Genomic DNA, 21,430 nt, shown 5'->3' with positions numbered 1-21,430 from the left:
GGCTTTGGCTGAATGTGTGTTGCAATGATGACACTGCATCAGATTTGATGGCCCAAATCTGCATTAATTTTGAAAAACTGCAAGCTCCTCAGAATATTGCAAAGTTTGCTTGATTTTGTGTTAATTTCTGCGATTGCAAAATCGCAAAATCCTGGAGGGACTGATTATACCTAGGCTAGCACACAGTCGATAATGTTGGACAAACAATCCCTTGTAAAGGTACACTCTCGGAAGTCGTTGCTTCTGGGGTTGACACTTTTGTAGCTTTAATGTGTAACATTCAGCTGGAAGCATGGCTATAATTTACCTTTAAAAATAAATGATTTAAGGCAGGGGTTCCCAAACTTTTCCAGGGCAAGGCCCCCAAATGGCATTAACATTTGACCGAGGCCCCCCTTTTGCAAGATGACTTTAAAACACATTAAAAATACAGACTTCTGAATATAACCCCCTTTTTACGTTGATGTTTTGTCTGTTTAGCAATTAGAAAGTTAGGTATAGCAAATGTGATTTTGATATGTATTGTTACAAATAACATGCTATAGTAATGCATATATATAACAAATCATATATTTATTTTTCACACCAAATTGTTGAGGCCCCCCGGGTGCCCCCTGGCGGCCCCCACTTTGAAAACCACTGATTTAAGGTACCTTTTTAATTGGACCATAATTAGGCTTGTTTTTAGAGTAAGGATTTAAACGTACACTACATGCCCCTTTCTAGGTAAAAGATATACACTAAAGCTACAAAAGGCGTACGCTTGAGGGTACCACCTCAGTGACAAGGAAAGGTAAAGTTTAGTAGCTTTTTTTTCTGAGTGTAGAAAAGATACAAGTGCATGGTCAGGTCTAAAAGTTTCTTGGTTTTTCAGGATGAGTGTAAGCTGTCATCCAGAAGGAAAGGGAGACAGGGGGCAAATCAGGACAAATAAGGCACTAGTTCTGAAATTTTAGCAGAGGCTAACAGCAAGCTGAATGTGGTTGACATTTCTCGTTTCCAGACTGAGATGATTAGCATGGTGTCAGATTAAGGTGTGTGATTTTCCATTCTACAATATGGTGCTTTTATAATACGACATACTGATGATGATTATTACTGGATTACAAGGAACCAGTTGTCATACGAACATAAAGATATGCTACCTTTATGAACAATCATTGGTACAGTTTGTTTACAATATCTGGTAATAAATGAAGTGTACAAAAAAATCAGAATTTTCTACTTTGTTAGATTTGTGGTTGATATATTTTTATCGCTGATTTTATTTTACAATGACCTCATCTGGCTGACGCTTTCATCTAAAGTGACTTACAACTGACACAACTAAGCGGTTGAGGGGTTAAGAGTCTTGTTCAAGGACCCAACAGTTGCAGCTTGTTTTGTTTACATCCACTGCCAAAATCACAAGAAACATACATTGTTTGTATCAGGCGTTCAATTAATCTACTATGTGCTACCAAAAAATTAAAAGTGTAAAAGTCTGGCTGATATTTTACTTTCATATCAGTAATTCATGCATAAAGAAAAATTTTGTACTTTACTGATGCTCAGGTAAGCCAGTGTGAATAAGATCAACAGTAAATATCTTGATCTAAACTGAATATGCATTTATGTTTAACTTTGTGTATCATATGTGTCCTGGGAAGTCATGCAGCACACTAGGGAGTACTGTACATGGCACACTGCAAATTGAGACATACCAGATCGGTCACTCATCACTCACTTGTGCTGGCTCTAATACAGTATTGCACAGCATTAAAAGACAATGATGATGATGATGATGATGTGTTAAATGGAACCAACTGAGTCATTGCAGCCCATCTTCCTTTTATACAGCGGCATTCTTATTTGAATAACTGGTCTTATTTGTCTTAATTTATGGATTTATGTTCAATATTTCCTTAGTTAATGCCATTAGTATGAAATCACAGGGTATAAATGTGGAGTAACCTATTGTGATGTGTAAGAATTGAAGCAGATAAATCGCGGTTTATATTAGTTAGACTTATGCGTAAACTTACACACACTCAGGAGCAAACGTTTTTCCTGATGTTACAGGATGTACATGAATGCAATTTTTTTGTGTGAATATTAGCACGAATTGCTGAATAAATCTGTTCATATCCAGCTTGATACTGTATACGAGGCCCAATGTTAGCATATGATAAGAATTTTGCCCTGTAATGTTGAGCTGCCCTCAAATTTGTATTAAAAGGCTGCAGCTCCTTGTGCCACTCACATGGGAGATTACTATTTCAGATGTTCTCAGACCCACCCATTTAATAGCATTATCTGATGCACATGCTGTCTAATAACACGTGCTATTCAGTACATCCACACTAGAAGTCTCGTTTTGCAAGTCACTACAAGACATTCCAGCTTTGCTTAACATCTAACATGGCAGTTAAAATTTTTAGTTTTGGAGAGGCCATGTCTGTATTGGGAATTTCCCAGTGGCTTCCACAAAAGCCAGTGGCCATATTTGTCTCACGTTGTTTCGTCAGAGACCTCCCTATTACACTTCAGCTTTGTAAAAAAAAATCCTTTTTCAATGCCAGTCCTCAAATACATGACTTGTTATTGCATCCATCAAGCAAGAAAATATTGAATGTGAAGTTGGTGTGGTTTACTTTCCAGTTACAGGAATTCTACAAGCTAGTTGAATTTTCTACTAGATGAGAAGTTATAAAAAAGCAAATGCCACACCTCACCTGAATAAACACTTCCACTCCCTGACTTAAGCTCTTTCAGGTATTTCCCTCAATCAATCCCTCTTTACTCTTTTAAAGATGATTTCTTCCTAACTGTTTTGTGTACGTTGGCCCGTTAGTACTAAACACATTTACAAACCAAAAACACAATAGTAAATGAAGAGCACAACATCATTAACTCTAAGCAGAAAGGGTAGGCATTTATTAAATGTTACATGCTTATTGCTGATTGGTGACGGCCTGCGCCAGTCTGAGAGACCACAGAAAATGAAGAGAAGATGTTTACAGTAAGAGGAAATCTGAGCCTAAATGAATCTACTGATGCTTTAATTCGTACTTGATATACTTATAGCAAGGGTGGTTAATTCAGATACTGCTGCCAACCTTACAAGGCATTAATATGAATATGTGAAGAATTAAAACCCTTTGAAAAGGAAGCTGGGTTATTCAGAAAAGAATAATTACTCCACACTACAATAACATAACAAGTGTGTGATGTTTATTAAGGACCTACCCTTTCCGTTTTTGAGTTGATGTGTTTCCGGATTATTTCTTGTTTCTTGTTTGCGGTAATTTCTTATTTTTGCTGTTTTGTTTCGGGTTTGCTGCCAAATTTCCAAATTTGCTGATGTGTTTTTGGTTTTATTGTTGTGTTTTCTGATTTGCCGTTGTGTATCACCTCCATATTTGCTGTTGTGTTTTTTGGTTTGCTGTTGCATTTTTGGTTTCTTAACATGTTTTACACTTATGGGCCACCATATCTGTGCCTTCCAAAATATTTCTAGAGTTAAATTTAAGAGTTCAAAGATGATGCATCTCAATTTTAAGGCTATTTATTTATTTATTTATTTATTTATTTATTTATTTATTTTTGCAGATTGATGAGGATATAATGGAATTAATCCATTATAAACTAAGTCTATTATGTAACAAAATGAAGAAGAGTATTGGAGTTTGAAGTAAGGGTTTGAATAATTCTGAATGTATTATATGTATAGTTCTATAATCAATTTATGTTTTAGGAAACTGGCTAAAACTGCAAGATCACATTGCCACTACACCCACCCACCCACCCACCCACACAGAGACGCACGCATGCATGAGTGCATGCTCTCTCACACACACACACACACTCACACACACAAAAGATGAATATGTTGGGCTACAAACCTAACTTTAAAATAATTTAAATTGACCCATATTTCACAATGAAGAAAATGATATGGTAGAATGTGATCAGTGCAAAAAAATGACTTAAGGTATTTTCTCTTCTTTCTTAAAACTTGAAAAACAACAAAACATTTTCCTTTTAAAACACTTTTTGGATTATACTCACTTTGGCTTTTGGCCAGCACTGTAGTATTCATCACTGAAATTGTAACATGTTTCAATGGACATGAATTTGAATTTTTTATATCCTATGTCGGAAGTGTGTTCTTGTAATAGAACTATTTTTTGTTATGTAACCTACAATTACCACTCTGTAACATTATTAGAAACACTTCATAATAATCCTAAATATCTCAAACCCGACACTGATCTGTAACCATCATTCCCGTAACTCCGTGAAACCCAGTACCCCTCTTTGTTAAGTGTGTTCTGCCAGGATACGATTTAACTTACAGTGCCTTTTTGCTCTGAGGTACTTAAGACAATCCTTCTGTAATCACCCTTAAAGTCTTTGCCGTTAGCCCAGGGGAATAAAGCCTTGATTGTAAAACTGATAGGCCCTGAGCCCAAACGGCACTCTGATTGAGTGTCATCAGAGCCAGAATGGAGTTTGATTTCTGCACACTTAATATGAGTAATACGAGAACAACTCTGTGGGAATTAAATCCGTTCCATGCCAATAAATAAGAGTGTTTTAACTTTCAGGTCCAAATTTGCTGGTTTCTTTGGCACATATTAGAATGGTACTGGAGCTCTGAGATCATGACGCATCATGAAAACGCCACGATGAATTACAGACGGTGACTTTGCACAAGCTTAGAACTCTTTCCAGATTTTACAGCTGGTCCGTTTTAGGTTTCCAGTCCAGGTATAATGCAGCTGAGTAAGCTCACTGAAATCAAGTAGTAGAAATAATAAAAAAAAGTATTCATTCAACAACAACAACAACAGCAATACTACCACCAACAACAGCACTTTCTTTCAAGTCTCTGATCTTATTCTTCTTTGCCTACCAATATAGATTAGATAGATTCATTCATTCATTTACCTTCAGTAAATGCTTTATCCTGCTCAGGGTCATCCTGGATCCAGAGTTTATTCCAGGAAAATGGGACATGAGGCGAGAATGCACTTTAGATTGTTTTACACTTCAGATTTTTTTCATCGCCTCATCAAAAATATTTGTTACTTGTTGAGACAGCAGATCTGTTCAGAGAGGACGCAATAGTGGAAACATGCCAGCTATCCATCCCAGAGAAACTGAGACTTTGTGGCCTTATGAATTCTTGGGGAAGAAACAGTGTGGGAAGAAATGTGGGAAGAAACAGTGGTACAGGAGAAAAAGTGTACAGTATAGTAGATGGTGAGACCAGTCATGGGCCAGAGCATGCTGTTTCAGTAGGCTATTGTGGTACAGCCCCAGCAGATTAGTTACCCTCAGTGAGATTAACCATGGATAGGCCCACCTGAGGTGATCCCATATAAGGCGGAAAGAGCCACTCAGAATTCTGCTGCCCAGATGGTTGATGTAGCTGACGGTCGCAACATGGTCTGAGTGAACCAACATGTAATGATGTCTCAGAACCAGTAAAAAGAACTCAAGGTTCAAATGGACTGCCCTTAATTCTGGCTGGTTGATATGTTCTGATCTTACACCAGCTTTTTGACTACTTCATCGGGACAGCTGGAAGTGCAATTTTCAGCTTTTTTTTAAAAATTATTATTATTATTATATTTTCCAGTCCCTTTAGCTCTGACACTTATTTCCTTTGCTCATAGACAGAAAGTGCACACTCAGACATGGATTTTCTTTGCTCATGTTCGGAGAATTGTGCATGCAAACTAAAATTTATCTCACATCCTTGTGAACCTTGTTCTCAGGTTTGGTTCTCAGTATAATAGCACTGATAAAAGTTGTCAATCAAGGTTATAGGTTTTATGTGCTAATTTAAAAAAATGAAAACAAATGTCTGGTTTTGACACATGGTTACCGCAGCCTATTGGGAATATGTTTTTTTCTGTTTAAAATGCTCATTAATTTCTATCAAATTCTGTACTGGAAACTAGACACACAAACACACTTTCTAAGAGTTGTACATGCTATTGATTGCAGCCAGGAGGTTTTTGGTTGAGTTTCTCGTCATCTCTGTTGATTCACTGTTCGTGAAATTAGAGAACATATGTCTGGTGCCCCTCTGCGTTACATCACCTTGCTATCAAGCAGCATGATCTGCCATTACAGTTGTGCTGCTGGAAAAACAGAAAATCATTTGATTTCAGAAGCTCAACAGTCTTTTTTCTCCCAGACTTACAACTTCAGACTTACATTTCATAGGGCTAGTTGGTTGTAGAATTATATACCGTCTGTCAAGTTAAACCTGGAACAGAAAGTTGTATTAAAAAACACTGGGTACCGTATACCTGTTTTACAGCCAGCAAAGAAAAGCAGCTCTTACTGTGGTTGGAAACGATGACTTAAGTCCTGTTACTGGATGAACGGCACTGAACAATAGATCAGTGTTGCTTAATGCAGGCACTACACATTTCTACTCTTTTACAGTCCTCAAAACACCTTAAAAAGTATTTTGTTTTATTGTTTTCACGATTGCTTGCTTCAGGTGTACTGAAAAAACACAACAGGTCATGCATAGTGTTAGGCTTGAACCAATGTTTAACATAGTGAGCATTACGCCATTTAAAGTCAGTTCAATTACATCTGCTCCACTCAGTGTACTCAATGCCTTTCATGCATCATGGCTACTAATATACTGTTAGATACTGTTCTATTTTAAGTGTAATTTAAGTATATTTAAGTGTAAGATTTCTTATAAAATACCCAATATAGCATAGTGTAGTACAGTTAATACTGTAAAAATATTATATTTTATATTTACATATTGTCTAACAGTATAATACATTAATGTTGGCATAGGAACAGCTCATGGAGTTGTATGGCAAAAACTTAATGTAGTTTAAGCCTAATAATTAACAGATAAAACATTGGTTACCAAAGACATAATGTAGAATTGTTGATATGGCAAAGCTTTTAGGGAGGAAAACATTTAGGGTCAGTCTTTGTAACAATCTGGATGCTTGGCCCATGAAAATGCTCTTGCGGCATTAATTATGCATTAATTATTAATTATAGCATTTATTATTATTATTATTATTATTATTATTATTATTATTATTATTATTGCATTATTTCACATGTGGGATGGAGGCAGTTGGGTTGTCAGGTGTAACAGTGACTCTATCGCTATATTTTCTGGGATATAACAATACAGATCATGGCATGAAGTTTTCTTTCAAAGAAATGCATGCAATTTGTGTAACAATAAGTACATGTCAAAACAAGTTCATTTCAAATTTAATTCTCACAGTTTCAAATTCTCAGATCTTCATTCATTTTGTCCATTTCTCAACCATATTCCCTTCAGATTCCCTCATCCTTTGTTCAAATCCTGGGTACAAATAATGGGTAAAATTATGTTTAAAAGTTATAGTTGGTTCAAAGAGATTCTCCAGCATGAGACAGTAGAATCTTCTTCTATTTAAAATAAATAAATAAAAATAAATAATAGTCGATATTTCCTCTAACTCTTGTACAGAACTCCTTTTCCCAGTTTTACTTGTTTCAGCACCAATGCCCTCTGGAAAGAAGGTCATATGTTTTCCCCGAAGCTCACTAAGTGACCGTAAGGTTGTGTTTGGTCATTAAAAGAGGAACGAGATGGTCAGCCTTCTGTACAAGTTTTACTGGAAGTAAAATGACTCATGCATTATGAATGTTTGTTAAGGAGGTTAAGGGGTAGGGTTGAGTTTTCGTTAATTACAGCTTCCATGTGCTGCTTTGTTAGTGATGGAATTTTGAGTGGAGCCAGACTTGTGGTCTTCTTTTGGTCATCCCCTACAAGAACTGTCACAATAACACACTAGAACCAAGGATAGAAACAAACATAATGTTCAATGAGGACTCAACAAACGCTGGCTGTGTTGTTGACTATCTTAAGACAATGTTGTTTGAGTAGTTAATAACAGGTTTACCAGAAAACCCTTGCCACAGGGGACATGTGTGTATTTCAAGTTCTGTATGTGTACTGTGCCCGTGTGTGTGTGTGTGTGTGTGTCTGTGTGTGTGTGTGTGTGTGTGCGCGTGTGTTTATATTTTTGTGAGGACCAAATGTCAGAGCAAAGATAGGAATATCAACCTTGTGGGGACATTTGGTTGGTCCCGACAAGGAATACAGCATTTAAAAACAAAACAAAACAAAACAAAAAAACAACTGCTTTTAATTCAAATATTAAAATAGTAAAAAAAAATATTTTGGTACAAAGGTAAGGGTTAGATTTAGGTGTGACATATTATTAATTACAATAGCTGCACTAATAATTATAAGAAGGTCCTCACGAGGATAGTAAGAGAAACGTGTGTGTGTGTGTGTTTGTTTGAACTGCAGGGGTCCCTTCAGTTGCCTCAGTTCACAGCTCTTCCTATGACCACATGGGTGTTTCTCAGAATGAAGTTTTATTTGGAGGCATAGCCAAGCTCATGTTGCAGTAGTTAGGGTTCTAGGCAGCTCTGTGTGTGTCTGTGTGTGTGTGTCTATGAGCTAATGTTTTTGAGGTCATGTATACAGTATGTGCAATTTTGATAGATTTGGGTGTGGAATAGCTCCCCACTAGACAGCAGGTGGTTATTTTTACCCGCTTCAGTGGCCTGTCTGGATGCTCACAGCAAAATGAAAGACCCTCTTTGACTAAACATGTGCAGCATGTACGTGCATACATTCGGTCTCTCTCACACTGTCTCTCACACACATACATCAACTGTCATGCAAACACACTCACAGAGGCTAGTGTCATCATGTTTGATGCATGTTGATATGGATTCACCTCATTCTTTGTTCACTGGAAACATATGTCTCCTTTCAGTCCTAAAACCAGCAGGATATCCAGAACAACCTAGACAACAATGCTAAGAACCTTATTTGTCTGCGATTGTCTAGGTTGTGTGACATGACATGAAAGACATGGATGGTTTAAGTATTATGTACTGGATGAGTCACAATGACCCACTTGAAATGTATGTATGTATGTATGTATGTATTTATTTATTTTACAAAAAGTGGAACAGTGGATTTTCTTTTGCAGTAAAACTGTTATATTAAAAAAAAATAAAAAGACTGGTTTGCAAATATCAGTCAATATTGCCCGTGCTCTCTGGGCGGGAGGGATGGGACACTCTGTCTTCCGTGTCAATCACAGCGAGACTAGCCCATTGTAGGCATCTGTGAGCATACAGTATGTATGCAGAAGAAGGCGGATAGCGCTTTCCTGTTATATGTTATGTGAGTGTAAGTAGTCATTAGTCGCTGTTATATACATAGTCACCTGTGCATATTCACTTGCCCAAGTGCTATATGCCCTTTTCTGCATACATGAGCTCACAGATGCCCATGATCGACTAGTGTCACTGTGAATGACAGGATAGAGTGTTTATGCCATCAATAAAGAACATGGTTAATTTTGCTTCCATGACTTACAATGGATTGTCAATGACAGGGTGAAAGCTTTATTTTGTACACTAACCGGATGTTAGGTTAAAAATGAACAACAGAGTTTTTCCATAATTTTTGCTCTGTATTTTCCACACTGATTTATTCATAACACACAATTTTCACTCCATACACTACCATAATGGATTCTAAAAGAAGCAATCAAGATGTGATTGAAGTGTAGACTTTCAGCTTTAATTTTCACTGGCTCAAATGTAATTGGAGAAACTAACAATTATACATATTAGGATTATTTTTAATACTTGTAAGCAAATCCTTTGTAGTCAATAACTGTCTGTAATCTGGAACCCATAGACATCACCAAATGCTGAGTTTCCTCCCTTCAGATGCTTTGCCAGGCCTTTACTCCAGCTGCCTTCAGTTGCTTCTTGTTTGTAGGTCTTTCCCCCTTCAGTTTGTTTTCAGTAAGTGAAAAGCATGCTGAATTGGGTTGAGGTCAGGTGAATGACCCGGCCATTTAAGAACATTCAATTTATTTGCCTTAAGAAACTCTTTGATTGCTTTCAAGGTATATTTTGGGTTATTATCCATCAGTACTGTGAAGCGCCGTCCTCTCAATTTTGCAGCGTATGACTGAATCCAAGCAGAAAGTATATCTCTATGCACTTCAGAATGCATCCTGCTTCTTCTAATAGCAGTCACATCATCAACAAACATCAGTGACCCAGTTCCACTGGCAGCCATACATGCCCATGCCACAACACTTCCTCCACATGTTTGACAAATGATGTGGTACAAGTTAATCTTGGTTTCATCTGTCCAAAGAATCTTGTTTCAGAAATAGTCAGGCGTTTTTAGATGTTTTCTAGCAAAGTCTAATTTAATAGAAATCTGGCCTTTCTGTTCTTGAGTGTTACCAGTGGTTTGCATCTTGAGGTAAACCCCCTATATTTACATTTATGAAGGTGTCTCTGGATGATAGACTTTGACAATAATCATCCAGTGTGTTCTTGACTTGGCTAGATGCTGTGAAGGGGTTTTTCTTCACCAAGGAAAGAATTCTGCGATCATCCACTTTAGTTGTCTTCTGTGGTCTTCCAGGCCTTTTGGTGTTGCTGAGCTCACCAGTGCATTCCTTCTTTTTAAGAGTGTACCAAATTGTTGATTTGGCCACTCCTAAAGTATCTCTCTGATAGGTCTGTTTTGTTTTTTTCAGTCTAATGATGACCTCCTTCAGTTGCATCGAGACCTCTTTGGCCCGCATATTGAGAGTTCCCATGAAAAGCCACCAAATGCAAATTCAACACTTAGAATCAACCCCAGACCTTTTATCTCCTTAATTTATCATAAAATAATGAGAAAACAGGCCACAGTGGCCATGAAACTGCGTATCAATCAATTGTCCAATTACTTTTGAGCCTGTGATAATGGAGGGACTCTGTAAATAAACTGCTGTAATTCCTAAATGGTTAATGCACTATTTTTTTTTTAAAAAACCCATGAATTAAAGCTGAAAGACTACACTTTGATCTCCTCTTGATTGCTTCATTTCAAATCCATTGTCATGGTGTTCAGAGGCAAAATTGTGAAAATTGTGTCACTGTCCAAATACTTATAGACCCGACTGTACATCTACAATAAGGAGATCCCCAGGCTTGGGGAGGGTTTCTGTGTGTCGATTGGCATTTCAACATAATCTAGACATGACTGGTGGTCTAAATTGGGTAAGTTGGACATTCCTTGCATGTATGTACACTAAGTAGTGAAGGAACATGTGTGTTGACTATCATCTGAATGGTGTGTAGCATACTGACTGATGGTGAAGTCTCTGTATATTTACTCTGCACATATTGACCTAAATAATGATTGCTTCTCTGTTGAATTTTGCTTGGTGCCAAATGCTTCTTCGTCTAGCCACAGACTCTTTAAATCTGCACCTAAACGTATTTTTAGTTTGGATGAATCAAATGCAAGATTTGTTAATCAGAAAAAGGACCACACCAGTTAGTTAACACACCCGAGTCTCCTCACTTTGTTGCAGTGATTCAGATTTTCCCCATCTGGAGGAAGAGAATGTGTGAAAGAAGGGCAGTCCTTACTAAGCCGTTAACTCAGTTCACCCTCCTTGTGCACATGCACGTCCTCTTCAAAAAGTTGCTGATGGAAAAAAACATGGTGAGTGATGTCAGAGTGTTTGGGCTTCTTGCAGCTGGAGCATGGCACGTCTGGGAAGCCGGGCATTGAAATGTGGACGTTCTCCAGAGCCACTCTAACCAGAGCTCCCTTCCTTTTTTTTCCACCTGCGACCTGATTCTTTCTATCCTGCCTCTAACTGAGTACTGATGAAAGCAAGAACTGCATAGAGAAACAGCATTCAAAATGTTTTCGCTATGGAAAAAAGTACTGCAGCTTTCCTTATTTTTGTGAATGAACCTGCTGTGCGGTTGAAAGTAACATCATGCACACTAATGAGTCATGATATATCAAATCTAAAGCAATGTAGTAGAAATTTTATATTATTAGCATAATATTAGTGACTTAAATAGATCAAGAATGATCAGAGAACCTCCTCGTGAACAGCAGCATATCATTTCACCTGCAAGCTTGGTGTATTCAGACTGAAATCTCACCTTCTCTCCGCCTCGTAGCCGCACTGGCTCATTCATACATTTTCTCTCGATTTCATTCTGCCTTCTCTCTCTCTCTCTCTCTCTCTCTCTCTCTCTCTCTCTCTCTCTCTCGCGCTCTCTCTTACTCTCTATTACGTTTGTTCTCTCTCCTGCTCATTCAAAGCCTCACCGATCTGAGACTTTAACCAGGCTGGGAAGAAGAAAACCTGCTGTTTTCCTGGTAATAATACTGATAAATATTGATAATATTAGAGTTAGTGCGGCTGTCTTCACCTCACCTTCCTCTGTGGCTGATCTCATTGAGCTTGGTGCTGCATCATTCTTTGTTAGGCTGCTAGCACTTGAAGGATATTATGTTGATCTGTAGACCGCATGATTGTCCATTCTACTGAGTCACGGTACGTTTTGTGCATGTGGTGGTACAGTGTGCATCCGAAGTGTGTGATTTTGTCATGTGAGTGGTGTGTGTGTCAGCGAACAGGCAGCGAAAAAGATGAATGGACTGACTGTCTGGTTCACTCAGTCTCTCCTTCTTTCCTGCTCTCCTCACACTCCCGTTTGCTGAATGAGTCCTGGGGCGATGATGTTTGTCCGCTGCGCGTGCGTGTGTATGTGTGTGCGTGCCTGTGTTTATGTGTCTCTGTGTGTGTGTGTGTGTGAATTGAGATACTGTTTAATGTCAGCACAGGGGTTTTGCCTCCAGAGGAATCGACACTGGCATGCTGCTGATGAAGCTCTTACTGTCAAGTCAGTGCCTTGTTAATGTTGCATCTGTGATAAGCTACCAGAGCAGCAGAAAGAAAGGATGGCAGTCTGCAGTGCAGGAGGCAGAATTTGTTCTGTTTCTTTAGGAATGACATCAGTAAGAGCAACGCAGCCTCAGAGCTGCACTGTTTGTTAATAGCAAGGCGTTTTCACATTGTGTAACTGTTGTAGCTCACTTTTGTCTGGTCCTCATTTGCATTGCTAGAGGTTAAGAAGATGATTCTTTATAGAACATTACACCAACATATTATGTGTGCAAATGTATTATGCATTATGAAAGTACTGTTATATCTGAAAGGCTCAATTGACAGTATGAGTAATATAGTTTGTTTTCTGTTTTTCAACCGATTATTTCTTCTTAAATGGCTAGCACCACTCCAGGGTTTTGGTCAGATTTGGAAAGGAACACTTCTAATAGTTGTTGTATGTTGGTCATTTTATAGTTGAGGAAGATGAGGGAGTGAGAGAAGTGAAAGAGGGGTGGTGGTGGTGTTGGAGGGTGCTACATTCTCTCTGTGTAGTCAGCGAGGATGCTGTGAGATAAATTTAGCCCTCCAGCTCTGCTTCCATCTGCCACCGCATGGTTTAGGGCCGTTGCCATAGGAACAACCATTGGGTGCCCATTAGTGAAAGATAGAGGGAGAGAGATTGATGAGATTTCCAAAAAGCATTTAAGCACCATATTTTGTTTTTTTTTATTGATTAACCATATTGAACAACATATGTGGGTTTTTTAAATGCCATCATTTATTATGTATAGCTATGTTTATTTCTGCTTTGCAGAATCTATCATTTGTCTTTTGGGATTTAGTAACATTTAGTCTTGACCTTTCTAGAAAGTACACACAGGTCATTTGCTTTGTGATTATTGAACTTGTGTGGTTCATAGTTTTGTGTTGCATTCAGACACAGAAATTTTCGCATTTTGTTCAAAATAACTTTTATACCATCAACCCTATAAAAATTGTGATCCAGAACCTGTGATTTCTGTCTGCTGCCTTTACAATATGTACAGTATTCCATGACGACTAAAGCCTGTGCTGAGCAGACTAGCTATGAAGATTTTCATCTATTTCCACTGTGAGGCTTCATAACACATTTTGAGTCAGGTGATATTTTTGCCTCCTAATCAAGAACATGTGTGAAGAACAGTCATGCCTTCTGTTTTGCTTCCAACTTTCCACCTGCACAAATAGACCATCTCTTAAATATCCATCTATTTCTCTTTAGCAGTGCAATCCAAATAGTGTGCAGACATTATGTATACATTAAGCTATGACTTTTGGCTACTGGGCTACCAACAAATTCTGAACTTCAACATTTGGTAGCAAACAAAGATGTTTTTTTTTTGTGGGATATTTGAGTGTTATTTGATTTTATCTGTACCTTAAAATCCCTTATTCTGCCACCTGCCATACAAAAATAATATTGAATCTCAGATTAATATTTCATTACACGTCTCACTGACAACTATAACACCCATGACAGCGGGAGTTATAGTAAAAGAGTATAGGAAGGAGAAAGCATAACATTTCGACCACATTTGTCAGATTTTCAAAATGTTCTAGCTTCATCACACTCATGGCAAGCAACAAAACTAATGTAAAAGTGAAAAACTAATTTCGTGCACTACTGAATGCTGCCAGTTCTACCTATTGAGAACAACTATACTGATTACAATCTTATTGTATTGTAAGCAGACCACAATGGCAAAAGTGACATGTTTGGTGTTTGAAATTAGCTTCACTGTCCTCACATTCAACTGCTTACTATGACACTCATAGCACAAAGAAACTGACTGAGCTGAAGTGTAAAAGAAATTTCTCTGGTTGCGATAAATCAGGTAGCTGATGAAAGCAGATCTCTAATTCTGATCCTTAAAACTGCAATATAGTCCTGCAAAAATCAAACCCAGTTGGACACAAACAGAAAAAAAATGATAAAAAAAAACCTTTATATAATCAGTAGTGAGTTCACCAGAGAAGTTAGACATAATAGTATTCAAGATTAGTAAGGAACAACACACATACACACATTGTGTGGTTATTAAGAAAACAATCCATGCCACAGTGGTGATGGTCTGGAGTGTGTTATTCTGTTTATTCTGGAGTGATTTGCCAATGATTACTATGTTTAATTTACGACATCTTGTGCATTTCACACTTTATAGTTAGACTTAATGTTGTGGTACATCCACAAATCAAGTTAGTTCCGTTGATCACATACGTTATTATTATTATTACTACTATCAGGATACTAAGATGGCGGCGCACACAGTTGCTGCGGCTCACGGCTCTCCTTTTCAGTGCTCTTTTGACTTCAGGAAGCACAACACTGAGCTGGCCCCCCTTTTCATTAATGGTGAGTGTGTGGAGAGGGTCCACACCTTCCAGTTTCGTGGCGTCCTTATCTCTGCAGACATCTCCTGGACGGACAACATCACAGCGGTTATCAAGAAGGCTCAAACGTGGCTACACTTCCTGGGGGTTCTCAGGAAGTACAATCTGGACTCCAATCTGCTGCTGATCTTCTACCGGTCGTTCGTCGAGAGCCTGCTGACATACTGTATCACGGTGTGGTACGGTAGCTGCACCGCAGCAGACAGGGAGAGGCTTCAGAGAGTAGTAAGAGCAGCACAGAAGATCATTGGCTGCCCTCTCCCCTCCCTGATGGATATTTACACCTCCCGTTGCCTCAGCAGAGGAAAAACCATCATTAAGGACAGTTCTCACCCTGGCTTTGATCTGTTCAATCTGTTGCCCTCAGGGAGACGTTACAGGTGCATCAAAACAAGGACTAATAGATATAAGTATATTTTTTTCCCAAAAGCTATTACCATCCTAAACACATACATGTACTGAGTTCACAGCATATGTATATAGTGTCTCAAAACTGTGCATTTCATAGTACCTCCCCCATCCGCCCCAATATCTTGTTTATCTTGTTTATTTATCTTGTTATTTATCTTGTTTATTTATCTTGTTTATTTATCTGTTTATTTATCTTATTTATCTGTTTATTCTTCTTGTTTATTCTATGTACATGTTGGCACGGAACAAAAAAAAGGAGTGGCTCTTAATTTCATTGTACATGTGTATAGTGACAATAAAAGGCATTCATTCATTCATTCATTATAAGATGTTTTAGACAGTCGTTCCTTCACCAGCCGCTTCGTCTCGAAAAAACTTCACTACAGCAAAGATACTGTATATTTGTTCTTTATTAAACAAGAGGCTTTTAAAAATCCATTTAATATTAGTCTAGGATACTATAGAAATAATAACTATATAAGAACAGACAAATAATATAATGCAGGGTTGCCAACTTTCACGTATTTGGTGTGGACACACACTTTCAGGCTCTGTCTCACGCTCTCTCGCTGCCCAAATAAGTCTCATTCCAAATTAAATATCAAGTCAATGTAAAAATACAACATAGTCACAAATCTGCTCCTATGTGTGGGCTTTAATGAAGCCCCGCAACTTCTTGATCACATTTCTTCCTGCGCCAGAAAGTTTCCAAGACTGCTTATAATACATGACTTTGGGATTATTTTTTTTCTGAAGCCACTTGAAAAAATTCATGGGTTGTGGGGTTTTGGGCTTGTTTTAAAAATTATGTTGCTTGTTAGGAAAATCTCACTATCGACTTCATTTTTATTTTTTTATTTTTTTTTTTTTATACACATGTTCGCTATTTTCCCCAATGCACTGACACTGTCTACTCACAGCCTCACAATAATATCAGTTCTGTAGAGTATTTTGCCCTCCCACAATTATTACAGGTTATAACAAAAAACAAACAAACAAGCATAACATACTCATATACTCATATACTAATAGTAGTTATGGTTTTAATGCAGTTTCCGTTTCCATCTCTCCAATCAAATTCTGCTCGCAGGTGATCAGAGATCAGTGGATAATGCTTGTACTCCCTATAAGCTTTGTTGCCTTTTGATGATTTTTATTAAATAAATTGTTTCTTCGCTTTTCAAACAGTGAGTGGTTTCTGTTTAATATGTTGCAGGCTCATTTATTGAGTCTGTTTACATTGAGGCCGTAACAGGCTATAATAATATTGGGCTTGTTTTAGGCTTGTTTTTGAAGCAGCAATTGCTTCTTTGTCTCGCGAGAGTTGGCAACACTGGTTCAGACATTTTTGCGAAGCGTAAGTGTCTGTGCACACGTTATGTGCTTGACATGTCTAAAATAGCTATTATTGATTCATTCTTTACCGGAAATGTAGCCTGTGCCAGCCAGTTTTATTGTGATTTGAAAAACAATTGTGATCATTATGATTGCAGATGAGTATTCTAAAGTATTTTAAGACATAACAGTAAAGACATTAGAGAAGACAGGGATGATATTTTTAAAGTCCCCGTGAAGTGCCTTAAAACATGCAGCGTTATTTAATGTGTTGACAATGTCTTGTTTTCAATATGCATTCTTATTCAGTCTTTTGTCCTTGTGAACTTGTTCTCTGTCATTATCCTCTGCCGAAGTTCATTTCCAATACTCAAGAACGCAAATACCAGGGATGTATGAAATTACCTGGATGTGTTCTTGATATTGAGGATGCATATTGAGGATGCACCGCTTGAAATCCCGGAAGTTACTGCAGCAAAACAATAGCAGATGACCGAAGCCTGACCCATGCCTGTAGTTTTAACATCTTTTTAACTATAATAATACAAATAAATCAAAATATGCATCTACAAAGAATGATTTTGATTAGAGCTGCAACAACTAATCGATAATAATCGATAATGAAACTCGTTGTCAACGAATCTCATTATTGATTAGTTGGTCTGCGCATGGTAGTTTTACTCATTACGTCATTGTCAAGCGTGTGTGGCGGCAACCAGGTGAGGAATACAAAGACAAGTGTGTCTTGTCTACAGTCAAGCATGGTGGTGGGAGTGTCATGGTCTGGGGCTGCATGAGTGCTGCCGGCACTGGGGAGTTACAGTTCATTGAGGGAACCATGAATGCCAACATGTAATGTGACATACTGAAGCACAGCATGATCCCCTCCCTTCGGAGACTGGGCCGCAGGGCAGTATTCCAGCATGATAATGACCCCAAACACACCTCCAAGACGACCACTGCCTTGCTTACGAAGCTGAGGGTGAAGGTGATGGATTGGCCAAGCATGTCTCCAGACCTAAACCCTATTGAGCATCTGTGGGGCATTCTCAAATGGAAGGTAGAGTAGCACAAGGTCTCTAACATCCACCAGCTCCATGATGTCTTCATGGAGGAGTGGTAGAGGACTCCAGTGGCAACCTGTGAAGCTCTGGTGAACTCCATGCCCAAGAGGGTAAGTCAGTGCTGGAAAATAATAGTGGCCACACAAAATATTGACACTTTGGGCCCAATTTGGACATTTTCACTTAGGGGTGTACTCACTTTTGTTGGCAGCGGTTTAGACATTAATGGCTGTGTGTTGAGTTATTTTGAGGGGACAGCAAATTTACACTGTTACACTCAACTGTACACTCACTACTTTACACTGTAGCAAAGAGTCATTTCTTCAGTGTTGTCAAATGAAAAGATATAATCAAATACTTACAAAAATGTGAGGGGTGTACTCACTTTTGTGAGATACTGTATACATACATACATATATATATATATATATATATATATATATATATATATATATATATATATATATATATATATATTAGTTTATATTATATAAGTATTTAAATAAATAAAAAATAAAAATAAAACGTAATAAATAAGTATTTATGTATTACTTTTTATAGATGCAAAAAAAAAAAGCACAGGATTAAACTGCAGTCCTAAATGAATAATATATATTCTAGTGTGTGTCTGTGTGTATTGGGTTCTTTTCAGTCTTATATAATTGGACAAACAGTTATGTAAAGTTTTAGTCTGAAGTTTATATTTGTAAATATAAATAAATTAAATAAATAAAAGAACAAATGGAACTGAAAGTCTGCCCCCCCATCCAATCATTTAATCAAAAAAATAATTATGAAAAATAATCGTTAGTTGCAGCCCTAATTTTGATATATCAATTAGATTGAAATATATATGAGGTTGTTGACAAGTCCAATTGATCCCTCAGAAATATTTTAATTAAATTACACTAGCTTCCATCATGAGGTAATGGTCAACTCGTTAGCTTAGTTTTTAGTTAACTTGAATTCACAGTTGCAAACAGTGAGCTTACTACATTAAAACATTAATTTTGGTTAATTAGACAGTTAACAGTAAATCTATTAACCAGCTGAAACATATTACTTGGGGAGTACTGAAGAGATGAGGACCCTGTCCCACTGCTAGAAATGTGCTGGGACCTTTAACATTTTTACTGTTTTCTTAAGTTTCTGTTTTGTGTTCTCATGTTTCAGAGGGTTTCAGAGTATCCCTTAAGATCAGTGTTACAGAAGGTAATATATGAGGGGTTTTTTTTAGTTCCACTTATCTTGTGAATGTAAAACTAAAATAAGTAAAAGATTAATGATGTAATTATTAATGATAAAATTTGGGTTTTGTAAACAAAGTAAAATATCATATGGTTTTAAATTTAAGGTTTTGTAAAATTTTGTTGTCATGTCCATTTTAAAGTCAACCCTAAATGAGGTAGAGATAACAGATTTATAATTAAAAGGCAGTGTCCATATTTAATGGTCAGGTTTAAGCCATCTTGATTTGCATGGAGGATTGGATCCAACAATAATGGAGTTTCTTGTAAAATTATTATTAAAACATTTATCAAAAATGGAAAGACCATTTACTAAAATATCATTAAAATCTACAACTGAAAATTTGGTTAAAGTTGGTATGCCACTGGGGATAGCATTAAATATATACAGTATCTCACAAAAGTGAGTACACTCCTAACATTTTTATAAATATTTGATTATATCTTTTTGTGTGACAACACTGAAGAAATGACACTTTGCTACAATGTAAAGTAGTGAGTGTTCAGCTTGTATAACAGCTCAACTCAACACACAGCCATTAATGTCAAAACTGCTGGCAACAAAAGTGAATACACCCCTAAGTGAAAATGTCCAAATTGGGCCCAAAGTGTCAATATTTTGTGTGGCCACCATTATTTTCCAGCACTGACTTACCCTCTTGGGCATGGAGTTCACCAGAGGTTCACAGGTTGCCACTGGAGTCCTCTACCACTCCTCCATGACGACATCACTGAGCTGGTGGATGTTAGAGACCTTGTGCTCCTCCACCTTCCATTTGAGGATGCCCCACAGATGCTCAATAGGGTTTAGGTCTGGAGACATGCTTGGCCAATCCATCACCTTCACCCTCAGCTTCTTTAGCAAGGCAGTGGTCGTCTTGGAGGTGTTTTTGAGGTCGTTATCATGCTTGAATACTGCCCTGTGGCATCTGCTTCAATATGTCACAGTACATGTTGGCATTCATGGTTCCCTCAATGAACTGTAGCTCCCCAGTGCTGGCAGCACTCATGCAGCCCCAGACCATGACACTCCCACCACCATGCTTGACTGTAGGCAAGACACACTTGTCTTTGTACTCCTCACCTGGTTGCCACCACACAGGCTTGACACCATCTGAACCAAATAAGTTTATCTTGGTCTCATCAGACCACAGAACATGGTTCCAGTAATCCATGTCCTTAGTCTGCTTGTCTTCAGCAAACTGTTTGCGGGCTTTCTTGTGCATCATCTTTAGAAGAGGCTTCCTTCTGGGACAACAGCCTTGCAGACCAATTTGATGCAGTGTGCGACGTATGGTCTGAGCACTGACAGGCAGACCCACCACCCCTTCAACTTCTGCAGCAATGCTGGCAGCACTCATATGTCTATTTCCCAAAGACAACCTCTGGATATGACACTGAGCATGTGCACTCAACTTCTTTGGTCAACCATGGCGAGGCCTGTTCTGAGTGGAACCTGTCCTGTTAAACCGCTCTATGGTCTTGGCCACCATGCTGCAGCTCAGTGTCAGGGTCTTGGCAAACTTCTTATAGCCTAGGCCATCTTTATGTAGAGCAACAATTCTTTTTTTCAAATCCTCAGTGAGTTCTTTGCCATGAGGTGCCATGTTGAACTTCCAGTGACCAGTATGAGGGAGTGTGAGAGCGATGACACCAAATTTAACACAACTGCTCCCCATTCACACCTGAGACCTGGTAACACTAACAAGTCACATGACACCGGGGAGGGAAAATGGCTAATTGGGCCCAGTTTGGACATTTTCACTTAGGGGTATACTCACTTTTGTTGCCAGCAGTTTAGACATTAATGGCTGTGTGTTGAGTTATTTTGAGGGGACAGCAAATTTACACTGTTACACAAGCTATACACTCACTACTTTACATTGTAGCAAAGTGTCATTTCTTCAGTGTTGTCACATTAAAAGATATAATCAAATATTTACAAAAATGTGAGGGATGTACTTTTGTGAGATACTGTATATATCTTTTTTTTAAAAAATCATTTACAAGTGTATAATTGCCCATTCTCATCAATATGCTTGTTTACAATTAATATGTTATGCTGCAACCAATTCTCCATGTACGGTGACTTGTTGTTACAAGTAATGTTACCATTGTTCCAGATAAAACATCTATTGGGAGAGAAATTGTGCATGTACAAAAGTGACAAGTACAG

At 38.0% G+C, this 21,430-nt stretch overlaps 1 protein-coding gene across 2 annotated transcripts in view; it reads left to right on the top strand.

Moving 5' to 3' along the window:
* Window positions 1-21,430, top strand: part of hivep3a (HIVEP zinc finger 3a) — a 49,644-nt gene that overhangs the window by 11,998 nt on the left and 16,216 nt on the right. The window lies entirely within an intron of this gene.

This window comes from Ictalurus punctatus, chromosome 12 (genome assembly GCF_001660625.3).
Source record: "Ictalurus punctatus breed USDA103 chromosome 12, Coco_2.0, whole genome shotgun sequence".
Lineage (NCBI taxonomy): Eukaryota > Metazoa > Chordata > Actinopteri > Siluriformes > Ictaluridae > Ictalurus > Ictalurus punctatus.
Note: the sequence above shows the minus strand (reverse complement) of the source record. Positions and strands in the feature narration are given on the sequence as shown.